General features: G+C 38.1%; 1 pseudogene; it reads left to right on the top strand.

The window, feature by feature from the left end:
- Nucleotides 1-287: 287 nt before the first annotated feature.
- On the top strand, nucleotides 288-9,443 carry LOC148851825 (ethylene-response factor C3 pseudogene; annotated as a pseudogene).
- Nucleotides 9,444-14,815: the final 5,372 nt, after the last annotated feature.

Here is a 14,815-nt window from a genome sequence, read left to right as displayed (position 1 = left end):
CTGAAAATTTGGAGCTTGGTTGTGCATCTCCTGGCTACGCAGGAACCTGGATCTTGTTCTTGTACGCATATAGATATAGCCGCCAGGCAGAGGCGAGGTGAGAGACCAAGTGTGCATCTGTAGAAGCCAAAGCCATCACCTCACTTGGCAACGACTCTGCACAACCCAGAGACACAGATGAGCGACTGCCATGACAGAGAGGATAAGGCTCCTCGAGTGACAAAGGAAGGGGTATTAGTCTCCTGCTGGGCCTCCACCTCCAGGGATTATTTCTCCATATGCCTCGGATGCCGGAAAGGTTCTCCGGCGATGCCACCGCGGAGAGGGAAGGTGATGAAGAACATCTTCAAGCTCGTAAAGCTGCCGTTTTCGTCCATAATTGTCCGCCCTTCTTAGCACCTGTCCCCTTAAATTTATATCTTCATGGTTTATTGGTAAGTTGAAGTGAGTAAGCACACGATAATTAGTAATCTGCCAACGGAATACTCTCTCGACATGACATTCAGTGAACTTATAATCGGTGTTCATTTTTAGAAATCAATCTGTTCTCTTTTCCTTGAGTTTAAATGAATTACTCTCCGGGATTAAATCTATCAATTGTTCAGAGCTTCCAATTAATTGAATTACCTCCCGGAGTCCCGCTGAGCACGTAATACTTCATATGGCTGATGGCCAACTGCTGCCGGGAGGTCACCGCAAAGCACATCAACCTGGATTTTGGGCCGAATTGAGATTACAAAAGCGATTTTTTTTTTTTTTTTTGCTCGTTAGTCATTACGGAATTCAACAGTTCGAGTTACCTGTTAACTTAATTCTACAATCCTCTCTACAAATCCAATAAAAAATGCCACCTCCCTTTTCTTTTCGTTAGTCAGTTTTTCCTAATTTTTTTTTTCTTGTGCACGATTTTTTTTTTTTTGTAATTCCTCTCACCCACTCATTTCTAGTGTTCCGGAATTTGCTATATTCACCATGACAACAAATATGTTATAATTTTTCTCACTCCGAACCAGTGGGGACCCATATGATGCTGGGGAAAATCTGAAAGATTGAGTAATTTTATTTTCTATTAATTAATAAATTAATTATAAATTATTGTTAATTAACGAAAAGTATTCAAATTTATTGTTAATATTTAAAATTTTAATAATTATATTTTCTATTTAATATTAATTTATAAAAATAATTATTTTTAATTTAATATGAACAAATATTTTTTTTTATAAATTTGATTTTATTAATCATTTGTAATAATTTTAATAACTGTTATTATTTTCATTATTTTTAAATGAAAATTTCATTGACTTTAAATAAATAAAAGTAATTATAAAAGATAAAATTTTTATTAATTTCACTAATAATTAACAATTATATAGAAATGGAAATGGGGTGGGTTCGAGGCGGGGCATTCCATTCTTGTCCCCGCCCCATAGTCAAAACACTTTACCCCATCCCCGCCCCGTCCCTAGTGTCAAGCGGGTTCCGAGCAAAGTACGCACGCCCATTAGGAACAGGGAATCCTCGAATTTCCCCGCTTCATCCTCAATGTTGGGTGAGTTCAGGGCAAGGCACCCACTCCTCATCAAGGATGGGGAATTCTTTAATTTCCCTGCCCTATCCCCCAATGTTGGGTGGGTTCAAGGCAAAGCACCCACTCCCTATCAACCCAATATTTAATTTGATGACAAAAATGTATACTAAATTGTTTTAAATTTTCAAAAATGTAATTTTATGAAATTTTTGGAAATTTTATTACATTATGTAATTTTGTAAATTTTATTTAAATTTAGTTTTAAATTGTTATTAAATAATTTATTTTCTTTTTAAATGGTTTACTTACATAATTATACTAATTTATCTTATATTTTTTAATATAAACTAATCAATAATTTCCTTTTTTCAATATTGTACTAATTTACCTTAATAATTTGTGTAATTATTGGTTCAAATTATAGTTTTCCCTTTCCCATACTCATTTATCTTTAAAAATTTTCAATAATTTACAATGAAAACTACATAATTTTCCATAGCTTTCCAAAATCTATCAAATGTAATAAATTTTCCTAAAATTTCCCAAATATTCCAATAATTTTCAATGATTATTTAATACATTTTAAATAAACTTTCAAATATTTTATATCATTTAATTTCCAAAATGTTATTTTATGAAGATGAAGTTTATTAACTTTTTTGAAAAATTTATTACACTTGTGTAATTATGGAGATTTATTGAAAATTATTTTAAATTGTTATTAAATGTTTATTTTTATTAGGTAGTTTATTAACAAAATTACACTAAATTATCTTTTATTTTCCAATATAAAGTAATGAATAATTTCATTTTCCAATGTTATAATATTTTATTCCCCCATCTAGTAATAACAATAACTAAAATTTTATACTTTTTTATAATTGTTAAATATAATTCTCAATTTTACAGAAATTAGTTATTGAGTTTTCAAATTTTATAAAGTGCTGTTAATTAACATGAAGATAACAATATTTACCCAAAATTCTTTAAAAAGTCATGATGAGTTAATTAATAACAATATTTATTAATTTTTGGTAATTTACGAACTGTATTTATTAACTTTTGGTAATAACACTATTTGATACTCATTGAATATGGTTAAATTAAATATTAATCGTATTTAACTATTTATTAATTGATATGAATATTTTAAATGAGAGAGAGTGAATATAGATTGGGGGGATAGATTTTAGGAATTGATTGGGGAGTGGGGTAACATGATAAACTCCTAATGGCTTAGAGGAGATACCTTAGGAGAGAGATTCTATGAATATTTTTAAGTACTTGGGTTAGGAATGGTGACATGGCTTAATGGGAGTGGTGGGGAGGAGAGAGGAGAAAGAGTCAAGGAGAATGCAGGGTGGGGGTAATGGAGCGAGGAGAGGCATGTTAACGTGGACCGTCTTACACAGTATTATGCAGGTGGAGATGTTCCCAATTCACGGGGGTAGTGTGTTGTGGGTAGAGTTCTCATGGGTAGGAGATCCGGTGTCATCTTAGATGCCCTCTCAAGCTCTCAAAACCCTTCAAATATAAGTCAATCTCTTATTCAAGGTGTATGCAAATCCCAACTCCAATTCATGATGAATTTGCATCAATCGTGTTAACATGTTTTGAACATGTTAGAAAAGGTAGGCATCCCCTTCAAAAAAAATAATAATAAATGAAATTCAATGTAGTTTTGTCTAATTTCAATCATAAATTAGATCTTGGAATTCCATTGTGATTCCATTGAGCTCACGATTAGGTCAATAACACCTATCTTCACTTCAGTGTTATCCTTGTAGTCATACCATTGAGCTCACAATTGAGTAAATATTGTGACATGTCTACAAGGCAAATCTTCACATTACTTGGGTGTAGGGTACAGTACTGATTGTAACTTTTTTTATGGTAAAATTCCAAATTAATACCATGTACTTTGGGTCTAGTATCATTTTGGTCAATGAACTTCAAAACGTGCCAATTTAGTACCTAAACTTTCAAAACATGTCAACTTAGTAACTACCGTTAACCAATTATTAACTGGTATATGAAAAGACCCAAATGCCCTTCTAGTGTCATTTAATTTTCTATATCAACCATCTGCTCCTTCAAGAGCGCAATGGTTGAAAGAGATCTCTCCGAGCTCAAGAAGGCTTGGAATGACAAACTACAAAGAGTCTTGTCACTTAGCAAACATTCAAGGTCCCTTTCTCTCTCCTTTTTGCTTCAGTAGCCCTTGGTGCTCTGTCTGTAATTGACGGGGCTCGTTTTGAGTCTTTACATAGTTCTTCTCCAACTGAAGTAGTTCTGTCATCAAACCTTCTACCTCTAGTTTCTAAATATCAAGATCCTTCTAAAGCATATCTTTTTGAAGGACACATAAGAAGCATCTCTTTCGTGACCAAGATTTGTAGTAAGGGCCTCTACAGATTTCTTTAGTAAGTCAATCTCATGGTCTCCATCAATTCTGGCCCGCTCAATTTGATCCCTCTCCCTAACACCATCAACAATCACTTTCTTCAGTTCCCCAAGTGTTCTCACCATTTCTTCCTTCTCTCCTGGGACACCATTGCACTCTACTTCTATATATCGAATCTCGTCACAAACCTCTTCATTGCTCTTCTTCAGGTCTTCCACGACTGACCTCAACTATTCCACTTCCTTTTGATTCAAATCAATATCCTTGCTAGCTCTTTCCCTATACCTACTAAAATCATCATTGATCTGATCGATATCTCTTTGTTGTTGTGTCAACATCATCTCCAAAGCTTCTCTCCGTCTCTCCTCATCTCTAGCATTCTCTTCCATCTTAGCTTTGAAAGCAACACTTGTGAGCTCCGAGAAGCTCATGGCTAGATCAAAGAACTGGAATCACCACCCTTTTTTAGAGGAAATGAGTCATCATTTTCAGCATGAAAATTTGACTTTATTGCTTTGATAGTGACCCCATCCTCTACTAAGGAAAACATTGAACCGAAAGATTTTGGAATCCCGAGTATTGGGAGTGGGAAGGTATTAGACACCCCTCTCTCCAAGCTGTTGTAGCAACCCCATACAAGAAGTTTAGGCTCAAATTCTAACAAAAACATCAATGTACTAGATTGCTTAGAGTTCCTAAAATCTAGCAAAATCGTTCCCAACCTCACTTGGAATTGATTTGAGGTGATGCTATCGGGTTTTAGGTATTGATTTCCCTATGACCCTCGCCTCTCTACCTCTTTTTCTCAATCCGGAGGAAACCAAGAATGCAAGTTTCCCATGGTTTCAGGACTTCAAGCAAACCCAGAACTAAATTGAAAACGCTCCTGGGCCAAAAACCATTGATTTGGTCAATGATCCCCTGACCCAGGCGGTCGAATCGTTGACCCAAACAATGGTTTTTGACCAGTTTTTTATTTTAATTATTTTTTAATCTTTTATTTTTTACTTAGAATGGGCCATCCCTTCAAACTAGACGATTGAATTGTTTGAACCGAGAACCGGTTCCAAAATAATTCCGTGTCCAATCCAATTTTTAAGACCTTAATCAAAAAATAAAAAACTCATAACAAAAACCCCACAAACCCTAATAATAATAAAACAATAAAATAGTAATAAGCTATTGACAAAAATATTATAAAATAGTAGTATTATAATAAAATATTAATAAATTAACAATAGAAGAAAAACATATTATCTCTTTAATAATAATCAATAATAATAATAATTAAGTACAAATGGAATATTAATATAATATAATGAAAGTATATACTTAACCCAACAACAAATGATTTGTTCATCAATCCCAGTCCAACTTTATCGACATTTCCACAAAGAAATAACAAAATGCCCCTAAGCTTTACTAACCTTATCATGAAGAGCCTGGCAATGGCGTTTGCGAAAATTGTGTGACCCCACATTGTTATGGGGCTAATCGACAGAGCCCCATGCGACACTCGAATGGGTCGAGTAAGCCTTAGAAAGCAAGCAATCACACACAAAAGGCAACAAAGATGGCACACGAATTAGTAAAAAGTCAATTTATATTGCAATAAATGGCAAGCACAAACATATAAGTTTGTGTCGAGGGGACCTCATGCTTAACCTTTACGCGGTCTTGGCACCACTCAACTACCTACCTCCCCTCAAAAAGTAGCTTAAGCTTTTGGTGCTCTAACAAAAGATTACATGGAGATATTGAAAATTCATACTACATAATTACAATAATGCCATCGGCAATCCCCCATACAAAATACACATGTTGCCCCACCCAAGACACACTAGATGACACTCTGTTGATGAGACATGGGCGCAAGGAAGGCACTTGATGGTGTGGCAAAATTGTCACTTGTGATAGTCTTCCCTACTGAATTCAGTCTTCATCCTCAAAGACCAACTTTAGCTTGTGGCTTGAGTCCGATGTTGGTGAAGGAAGGTTCTTCTACTGCTCCACGAACTTCTTCTCTTCCAAGGCTTGGGCAAGTGCTTGGGTAATAGGTTCGAGGACAGTTAGGATGATGGAGAAACCTATGGCCAGGTCCTTAGTTAAGTCCTTGGCTAGCAACTTGGAGATAAGTTATGCGTGGCTTAAATTGGTTTGCGCTACTAGCTAAGGTAGGGATTGGCGCAAAAGATGAATCTAAGTCCAAAGGTTGTTGGATACTGAGGGGTGTCCCCCAAGGTTCTCTCCTCACCAGACTACTATGTGGGTTAGATGGAGGTTGAATGCTGGAATGGATCCCAAAGCAAGTGGGTGGCTTTCTCTTCCCAGGGTGATAGGTACGGCTGATGTTGGAGTTGGCCTTGGATCTTTTGTTGGGCTCGTTGACTGAGGGCATTAGCGTTTTTTGCTACGGATGTGGCTTCTACTAACGCACTGTGGCGATGATGGCATTATCTTCTTGCTGGAGATGTCACGATCACTTCTGGTTACAGTGACTGTGGTTGCTGTTACCGAACTCTTTGGTGTCCCTTGATGTGGGGGTGGAAGTTGGAGTTGCAAGGTTGAGATTTGCTTCTTCTTCAAATCACCTAAGGTAATCATGTCAACCATGCAAGGTGTCTACTCATCCATAATTAGCAAGGTCTTAAGCTGAGGCACTGGTGTAGCTTTTGGTTGAGTCAAGAAGTCCATACCAAGTACGACATCAAACTCATCTAGTCGTGCTATGGAGAGGTCAATCTCTTGGTCCTAGGTGTCGACTTGGAGTCCTATTCAATGAGCCATGCCTTTGATGGGTTTTGCACCTGTATTAACAGCTTTGAACTAGCTTGGCTCTCTTGAGATGGCCAAATTAAGTCTCTTGGTCTTAGCAATGGATATAAAATTATGGATGGCCCCTATGTCAACTAGGGCCCAGGTTGGCTTCCCGCCAAGGTATATGTCAACGTACCTCAGTCATCTCTTGACTGAGGTGGGCTTTTTGGAGGTAGCCCCTTTTTTCACCATGGCATTGAAAAGTTGTAGGGCCCCCACTCTTGGCGCCTGTGTACTCCGCTCCCCATCGCTTCGTTCATCATCACTCATCTTGGCAATGAGGGCATTTAGTTTCTCCCACTTTGGGCAGTGCTTGGTCAAGTGTTCCTCCCCACAAATGTGGCAAGTGGGAGGACGTGTTGCTCTCCCCTGATATCTGTTGTTGTAGGAGTTTCGGCTTCCTTGTGGTTGCTTGGGCAGTGCTTGGTCAAGTGTTCCTCCCCACAAATGTGGCAAGTGGGAGGACATGTTGCTTTCCCCTGATATCTGTTGTTGTAGGAGTTTCGGCTTCCTTGTGGTTGCTTCCCTTTGTGGTACTTGACTGGCTTGCGATAGAATGGCTGCTTCTCCTTCGGGGGACTTGGTGGTCTATCTCCCCCACTCAAGTTGGTGGCACACGGGTTGGCTGGCTTGCTTCCTTCATCATCCGACAGCCTTAGTTCATTAAGTTGTTCGGCCACATCCATGGTTGAGGCAAGATCTTGGACATTACATCGCTAGAGCTCAAGCTCAACCTAAGGCTTTAGGTCATCCATGAAGTTAAACAATAAATCTTTGTCTGACATGATGGTGACTTCCAATGTGAGGGTTGGAAATTCTTTGACATATTCGTGGAGCGAGTCACCCTGCTTTAGAGTTTTCATCTTGCAGCGAGCGAGGTACTCCACGTTCTCTAGGTAGAACTATATCTTCAGCTCCCGCTTGAAGCCGACCCATGTATGAATGGCACATGTGCCCCGTTCTATGTCAATGCATCTTCTGTGCCACCACAACATAGCGACATTAGTCAAATAAATAATAGCCGTACGTACCTTAGCTGGTTCATCATTCACACCGGCTGTGACAAGGTATTGGTCTATTTGCCACAGAAAGTTGTTGAGCTCCCAGGCATTGCGTGCACCTGAATAGGGAGTTGGCTCCCTAATCTTTATGTGGGAAGGAGCGTGCACAAAGGAGGTTGACTTTGGAAGCGCGTTAAAACAGGCTTATAGGTTCGCCTTTCTAATAGAATAAGAGTCTATAATTATATAGAATTAGCCAGATCGTCTGAAGCATGAGCAGAATCACCTTTGTTCCGAAGGCCCAATGAGTTAACCGAGTTCCTTTTTCTTGGTCAAAGGCGGTCCTTATTTTTCCCGGGGCCGTTGACTCGGTTATAGGGCGCTGCAAGGCGTCAGGTTGCTTTGCCTATGTACGCTAGTGCGCATTTCCATTTTCTTGCTTGTTGCCCCTGTAGTTTTCTTCGCTTCGCTCCTTGGTTGTTGCTTTTGTTTCTATTACTCAACAGCTTGCCTTACCACCATTTCAGAGCCAAGCCTCTGCAATTTCGCACATTATTGAGACTAAGCCCAGATAAAACATGGCCCAAAATAATGGAATACATTATAAATCGTTCAATTTGCCATTTGTCCATTAAAGACGTTAGGAGCTATTTGATAACAGCTGAACATGTTTAACTGAAAAGCTTATTATTTTGTTTTATAGTGAAATAAGATTTTAAGAATGCTGTTAACGGTTGTAACTGAAGTTGGGTAAATAGACCATCACATCCTTAAAAATTTTACTATTTAAGTATTTTAACAATTAAAAACAAGGGTAAATTAGAAACACCCCCCTCTATACTATGGGGCCTTTGATAAAGACCCCCTGTACTTTGTTTTGCAACAAAGGCCCTCCTCGTACTATGATCATGAGACAAAAACCCCCTTCCGTTGAAATCTGCCTAATACTTTTTTAATCCCCATATTGCCTTTATAATAACTATTCGGACTATTAGGAGAAAAATACTATTCATCTTCCCTGACCTCAAGATACACGAACAATAACCGCAGTAATCCCTTCTACCTCAGATTCCTTCAAATCTCTCTTTCTCCCCCTATCTCTCTTCTTCCCCTTCCCCTTTCTGTTATCTCCTTTCTTCTTCCCACTTTCCTCCATTTTCCATTACTCTCGGCCATACGGTTGTTGAAAACAGACTGCAAGGCCTGCTCCCAAGACTCAGAGTTGCCTTACCAATAGACTGATGGATTAAGAGGTGAGCTCCAAGGAGATAGAAAAGCCCAAGACCAAGGAGGAGAAGGAGAAGACATACAGAGGGGTTCGAAGACGACCATGGCGGAATTTGCAGCCGAAATAAGGGATACCAGCAGGCACGACATAAAGATTTGGCTGGGGACATTAGATAGTGCGGAGGTTGCAACTCTAGCCTATGACCAAGCGGCTTTTTCCATGTGTGGGTCCATTGTGGTTCTCAATTTTCCGGTGGAGCATGTCCGTCGGTCACTCCGGTACATGAAATACGACTGCGATGACGGCTGCTCACCTGTGGTGGCACTAAAGAAGAGACACTCCATGAGCAAGAAAAATAAAGGACGACAAGTGCAGATAGAGAGTGTGGTGGGGTTGGAGGACTTGGGGACAGAGTATTTGGAGCAACTCTTAAGCTCCTTTGAGAGTACTAGCCCCTGTTGAATCTAATCTTGTCTCCAACTTCCGTTTTTTTTTTATTTTTCTTTTGGTTCTTTTGCTCCCTTTATGTTGAAGATGGCACTTAATTGTGATTTTAAATTTCTTGAATGACCCTCTCCCTCTGTTTTAGTTTCAAATGTAAAGTTTGCATTATCGTGTGGACGAAAGCTAAAATTTAATTTTCTAATGGGAGAGATGGGAGTAAATGAAAGATCATTGCACTTAATTTCCTCCCACTTAAATGCTATGAATCCAAATGAAGGATCACTTGAATTGTGTTGGATTTTAATCTCATAAGAGATTAAATCCAATGGGTTTGATTGGTCAATTACATGAGAAATTGCACATGTACACTTGTTTGAAAAAAATCAGTTTTTCTCTTCCAAAAACCCCATTTGAACTTGTCCCATATTGAAAAATTATAAGATTTGTTTTCAATATTTCAATAGGAGCTGATTTACACTCCTTAGAATTAGTAGAGAAGAGTATTGGGATTCGATACTGTGCAACGAGGCGCTTCAGAGGCGCACTTTGCTCGCACCCGCGTGGCTTGCGATGGGCGGCTCTGGTTTTGGTATGTTGATGACCATTGATGACCATTGATGAGATCAACAGTCACGATTCGATCGAGTGTGATCAAGAGGCACAATTCAAAGTTAACAGTCACCAACTGTTAATAACTTTTTAAACAGTCACAATGGTTGAAATTGTGACTGTTCAAGGTGCCATCTCTAAACCAGCACCTACCTTTTCCTCATACCTCTTCACAAGTAATTTAAGGAGCATGAATCAGACTCCAAAAACACAATTTCAAAATTCACTCTCTCTCTCTTTCTCTCTCAGTCCTGTCTGCTACAATCTCACAGAAGGTTTCTTTGGAGACTCTTCAACTTTGCTGGTTGCAGATTGTCGCCCAAGGCTCTATTGTATCCTAGGAACGAATTTGCCTGTAACCCAACAACAAACTCAGTAAAACTGAGTGGGGGCAAATAACGTTATAAAGACAGTGTCTTCAGATGCGCCCCAGAGCTTCTCCTCCTAAGTTACAGTGACCCCATCTTCCCCAACAATTTTTAGAACGTTATTTTGCAATGGAGGCAGAAGCAAGCATGACTTCGATCAAGATGATGAACCAAGATCTTGTTCGACTAGACCAGTTTGATGGAGCAAATTTCAGCCGATGGCAAGATAAGATGATCTTCCTTCTGACCACACTAAAACTATACTATCTGTTGGACCCGAATCTACAATCACTTCCTGAACCCACTAATAAAGACTCTGAGAAACTAAAGAAGGAAAGAGCAAAACGGGAAAATGACTCACTTCTGTGCTGAGGACACATACTGAATGCCTTATCAGACCGGCTCTACAACTTCTACAAGGAACTTACATCTCCAAAAGAAATCTGGAAGGCCCTGGAATTCAAATACAAGGTGCAAGAAACAGGTACGAATAAGTATCTTATTGCAGAATACTTTGACTTCACCATGAACGACCATAAACCTACACTGGAGCAAGTTCATGAACTACAGGTGATAGTCAATAAAATTCGATCCCTTAACATCATCATTCCTGAATCTTTCCAGGTGGGAGCAATCATTGCCAAACTTCCAACCTCTTAGAAGGATTACAAGAAGAATCTTCTGCACAAGGCTGAAGAACTTACCTTGGAGCAAATTCAGCAACACCTTCGTATTGAAGAAGAGTCTCGAATTAGAGATAATAGGGATAAGACCCTGACCGGTATGCTGAACTCTAAGGTAAATTTTGTGAAAAACGGATCGAAAAAGGCTAACCCTGCATTACAAGTAAAGAAGAAGGATGAGAACTTCAAAAAGAGCACCAATAAGAAAGGATCCTGCTATGCTTGTGGAAAGAATGGGCATTATGCCCAAGTCTGCCGACATCGGAAATGCGGAACCAAGTCTACAAACATGGTAGAAGATAATCTCGTGGCCATGATTACTGAAGTCAACATGGCAGAATCGTCTTCTGGATGATGGTTTGATTCAGGCGCCATAGTCCATGTTTGTAAGGACAAGTCCTTATTCAAGACATATGAAGAAGTGACTGATGGCCAGGAGGTATAGATGGGAAACCAAACATCTGCCAAAGTTGTTGGAAGATGTAACGTAGAGTTGAACTTCACCTCCGGAAAGACACTGACTCTCCTGAATGTTTTCCATGTTCCTGACATTAGAAAGAACTTGGTCTCAGTAAATCTTGTTTGTAAGAGAGGATTCAAAGTTGTCTTTGAATCCGACAAACTAATCATATCCAAGAATGTGATGTTTGTTGGAAAGGGATATGGTTGTAATGGTATGCTCAAATTAAGTATTAATGAAGGAAAAGTTTCTACTTATATTGTTGATTCTTTCTCTTTATGGCATGATAGATTAGCACACTTGAATTTTAAATCCATAAAGAACATGAGCAAACTAGGTATAATTGCTTACAGTAATGAATCAACTGGAAAATGTGAAATATGTGTAAAATCTAAAATGGCTAAGAAACCTTTCCCTAATGTTGAGAGAAAATTTCAACTTATAGAATTAATCCATTCTGACATCTATGAACTCAATGGTGTATTAACTAGAGGAGGCAAGAGATACTTCATAACATTTATAGATGACTTTTCTAGGTACACCTATGTCTATCTTATGAGAACTAAGGATGAAGCCTTTGACATGTTTAAACTATATAAGATTGATGTTGAAAATCAACTAGAAAAGAAAATTAAAATCCTTAGAAGTGATAGGGGTGCTGAATACTTTAAAAATGAGTTCAATTCTTTCTGTGAAGAATTTGGAATAATACATCAGTGTTCAGCTCCCTATACCCCTCAGCAGAATGGCCTGGTTGAAAGGAAAAATAGAACACTTACAGAAATGATAAACTACATGTTGTTAAAAGCTAATGCACCCTTAAACCTGTGAGGAGAAGCACTCCTAACAGCCTGTCATTTACATAACAGAATTGTTTCTAGAGTTAATAACAAATGTCCATATGAATTATGGACATGAAGAAAACCTAATTTAACATATTTAAAAGTGTGGGGGTGCTTAGCATATTATAGAGTTTCAGATCCTAAAAGAACCAAATTAGGACTCAGAACTAAGAAAAGTATGTTTGTTGGATATGCAGAACATAGCAAGGCCTATAGGCTTCTAGACTTAGAGTCCAACATAATAATTGAAACTAGAGATGTTGAATTCTTTGAAAATAAACTGTGTTCTGAACCTACAGAAAATGACAGAGAAACTCAGATCTCAATACCTGTTGATAATAATGAGACTGAAAGAAGAAATGACACAACTATAACACCTACAATAGGACTTAGAAGAAGTCAAAGACAAAGAACAAAGAAACACTTAGGTTCAGATTTTATCTCTACTCAGTCAATTGTATTTTTGGTTGAGGTTGATAGAGAGAAGATTTTAAATAAAATATCCATTGTCCTACACATTGAAAATGATCCTAAAACCTATAGTGAGGTCATGACCTCTAGAGATGCTGCCTTTTGGAAGGAAGCTATAAATGATGAAATGGATTCAATAATGTCAAATAATACATGGGTACTAGTAGATCTACCTCCAGGATCAAAACCAATAAAATGTAAATGGGTGTTTAGAAGAAAATACAACATTGATGGAACTGTGTAAACTTTTAAGGCTAAATTGGTAGCCAAAGGATTTAGTCAAAAGGAAGGGATTGATTATTTTGACACCTATGCACCAGTGGCTAGAACAACTTCTATTAGAACACTTATAGCATTAGCATCCATTTATCACTTATCTGTTCACCAAATGGATGTTAAAACTGTTTTCTTAAATGGTGATTTAAATGAAGACGTTTATATGGAACAACCAGAAGGATTTGTTCTTCCTGGAAACGAGAAGAAAGTCTGGAAACTGGTTAAATCACTATATGGATTAAAACAAGCACCTAAACAGTGGCATGGGAAATTTGATTCTTGCATTCTAGCTTTTGGTTTTAAACATAATAGTGCTGATAGATGCATCTACTCAAAATTCACTGAAAATTATGGAGTAATTGTGTGTCTTTATGCGGATGATATGCTTATTGTGGGTACAAATATGGTTGGCATAAATGAAACAAAAAACCACTTATCCTTTGTTTTCAAGATGAAAGATTTAGGAAAAGTAAATACCATCTTGGGAATAAAAGTTAAAAAGCATAGTAGGGGCTATGCACTAAGCCAATCACATTATATTGAGAAAGTACTTGAGAAATTTAAGCATTTAGGTTTTAAAGAATATAGCACTCCATATGATTCTAGTATAAAACTAGTAGAAAATACTGGTAGAGCAATTGCACAACTTGAGTATGCTAGTGTAGTAGGGAGCTTGATGTATGCTATGCTTTGTACCAGACCTGATATTGCATTTGCAGTAAGTAAACTCAGTCGGTTTACAAGTAATCCCGGTGCAGAGCACTGGAAGGCAATTGGGAGAGTTCTTGGGTATCTCAAGAGAACCCTAGAACTTGGCTTGTTTTATTGTGATTATCCAACTGTACTAGAAGGGTACACTGATGCAAATTGGATTACCGATAATGGAGATAACAAGTCCACATCTGGATGGATTTTTGTCCTTGGTGGGGGTGTGATCTCTTAGGCATCCAAGAGACAAACTTGTATATCTCACTCGACCATGGAATCCAAATTTGTAGCCTTAGCGACTGCTGGAAAAGAGGCTGAATGGATTAGGAATTTATTATTGGATATAAAACTTTGGCATAGTCCTATGCCTCCAATTTCCATTTACTGTGATAGTGAGGCAACTCTGTCAAGGGCCTATAGTGGTACCTACAATGGTAAGTCCAGACATATAAGTCTGAGACATGAATTTGTTGGGCAACTGATTCAAGATGGAGTCATCACTATAACCTATGTGAGGTCAAGTAAAAACTTGGCTGATCCTCTTACCAAGGGTTTAGCCAGAGAATTTGTAAGAATGACAACTAAAGAGATGAGATTAAAACCCTTTACTTAGTCACTGTAATGGTAACCCAACTTGAACTGAAAATCCATCAGTATTGGGTTTAATGGGTAACAACAAGTTACAGCAATGTGACTGTTAGCACTGACATTGAGAAATTTTCCGTCACACACATAAACAGTGCTGTCCGTTATGATGAAAGGTTGAGATAAACTCTTAATGAAGTTCTGAAATGTATCAAATAATGGAGCACATAGTGGAACTTCACCTATGTGAACATAGAAGTGGTGCCGCTTCTCATGAGGGTTTGGGTTTGCTCTCGGGATTATTCATGAAACCAGGAAAGAAGCACATGACCATAACAGTGTTGAGCAAAATTTGAAACTCTTGCAAGGACTGAACATTTTTATGTGT

The sequence above is a fragment of the Nelumbo lutea genome, chromosome 5 (genome assembly GCF_056320005.1).
Source record: "Nelumbo lutea isolate HS-2025 chromosome 5, American lotus-T2T, whole genome shotgun sequence".
In the NCBI taxonomy this organism is placed as follows: Eukaryota; Viridiplantae; Streptophyta; class Magnoliopsida; order Proteales; family Nelumbonaceae; genus Nelumbo; species Nelumbo lutea.
Note: the sequence above shows the minus strand (reverse complement) of the source record. Positions and strands in the feature narration are given on the sequence as shown.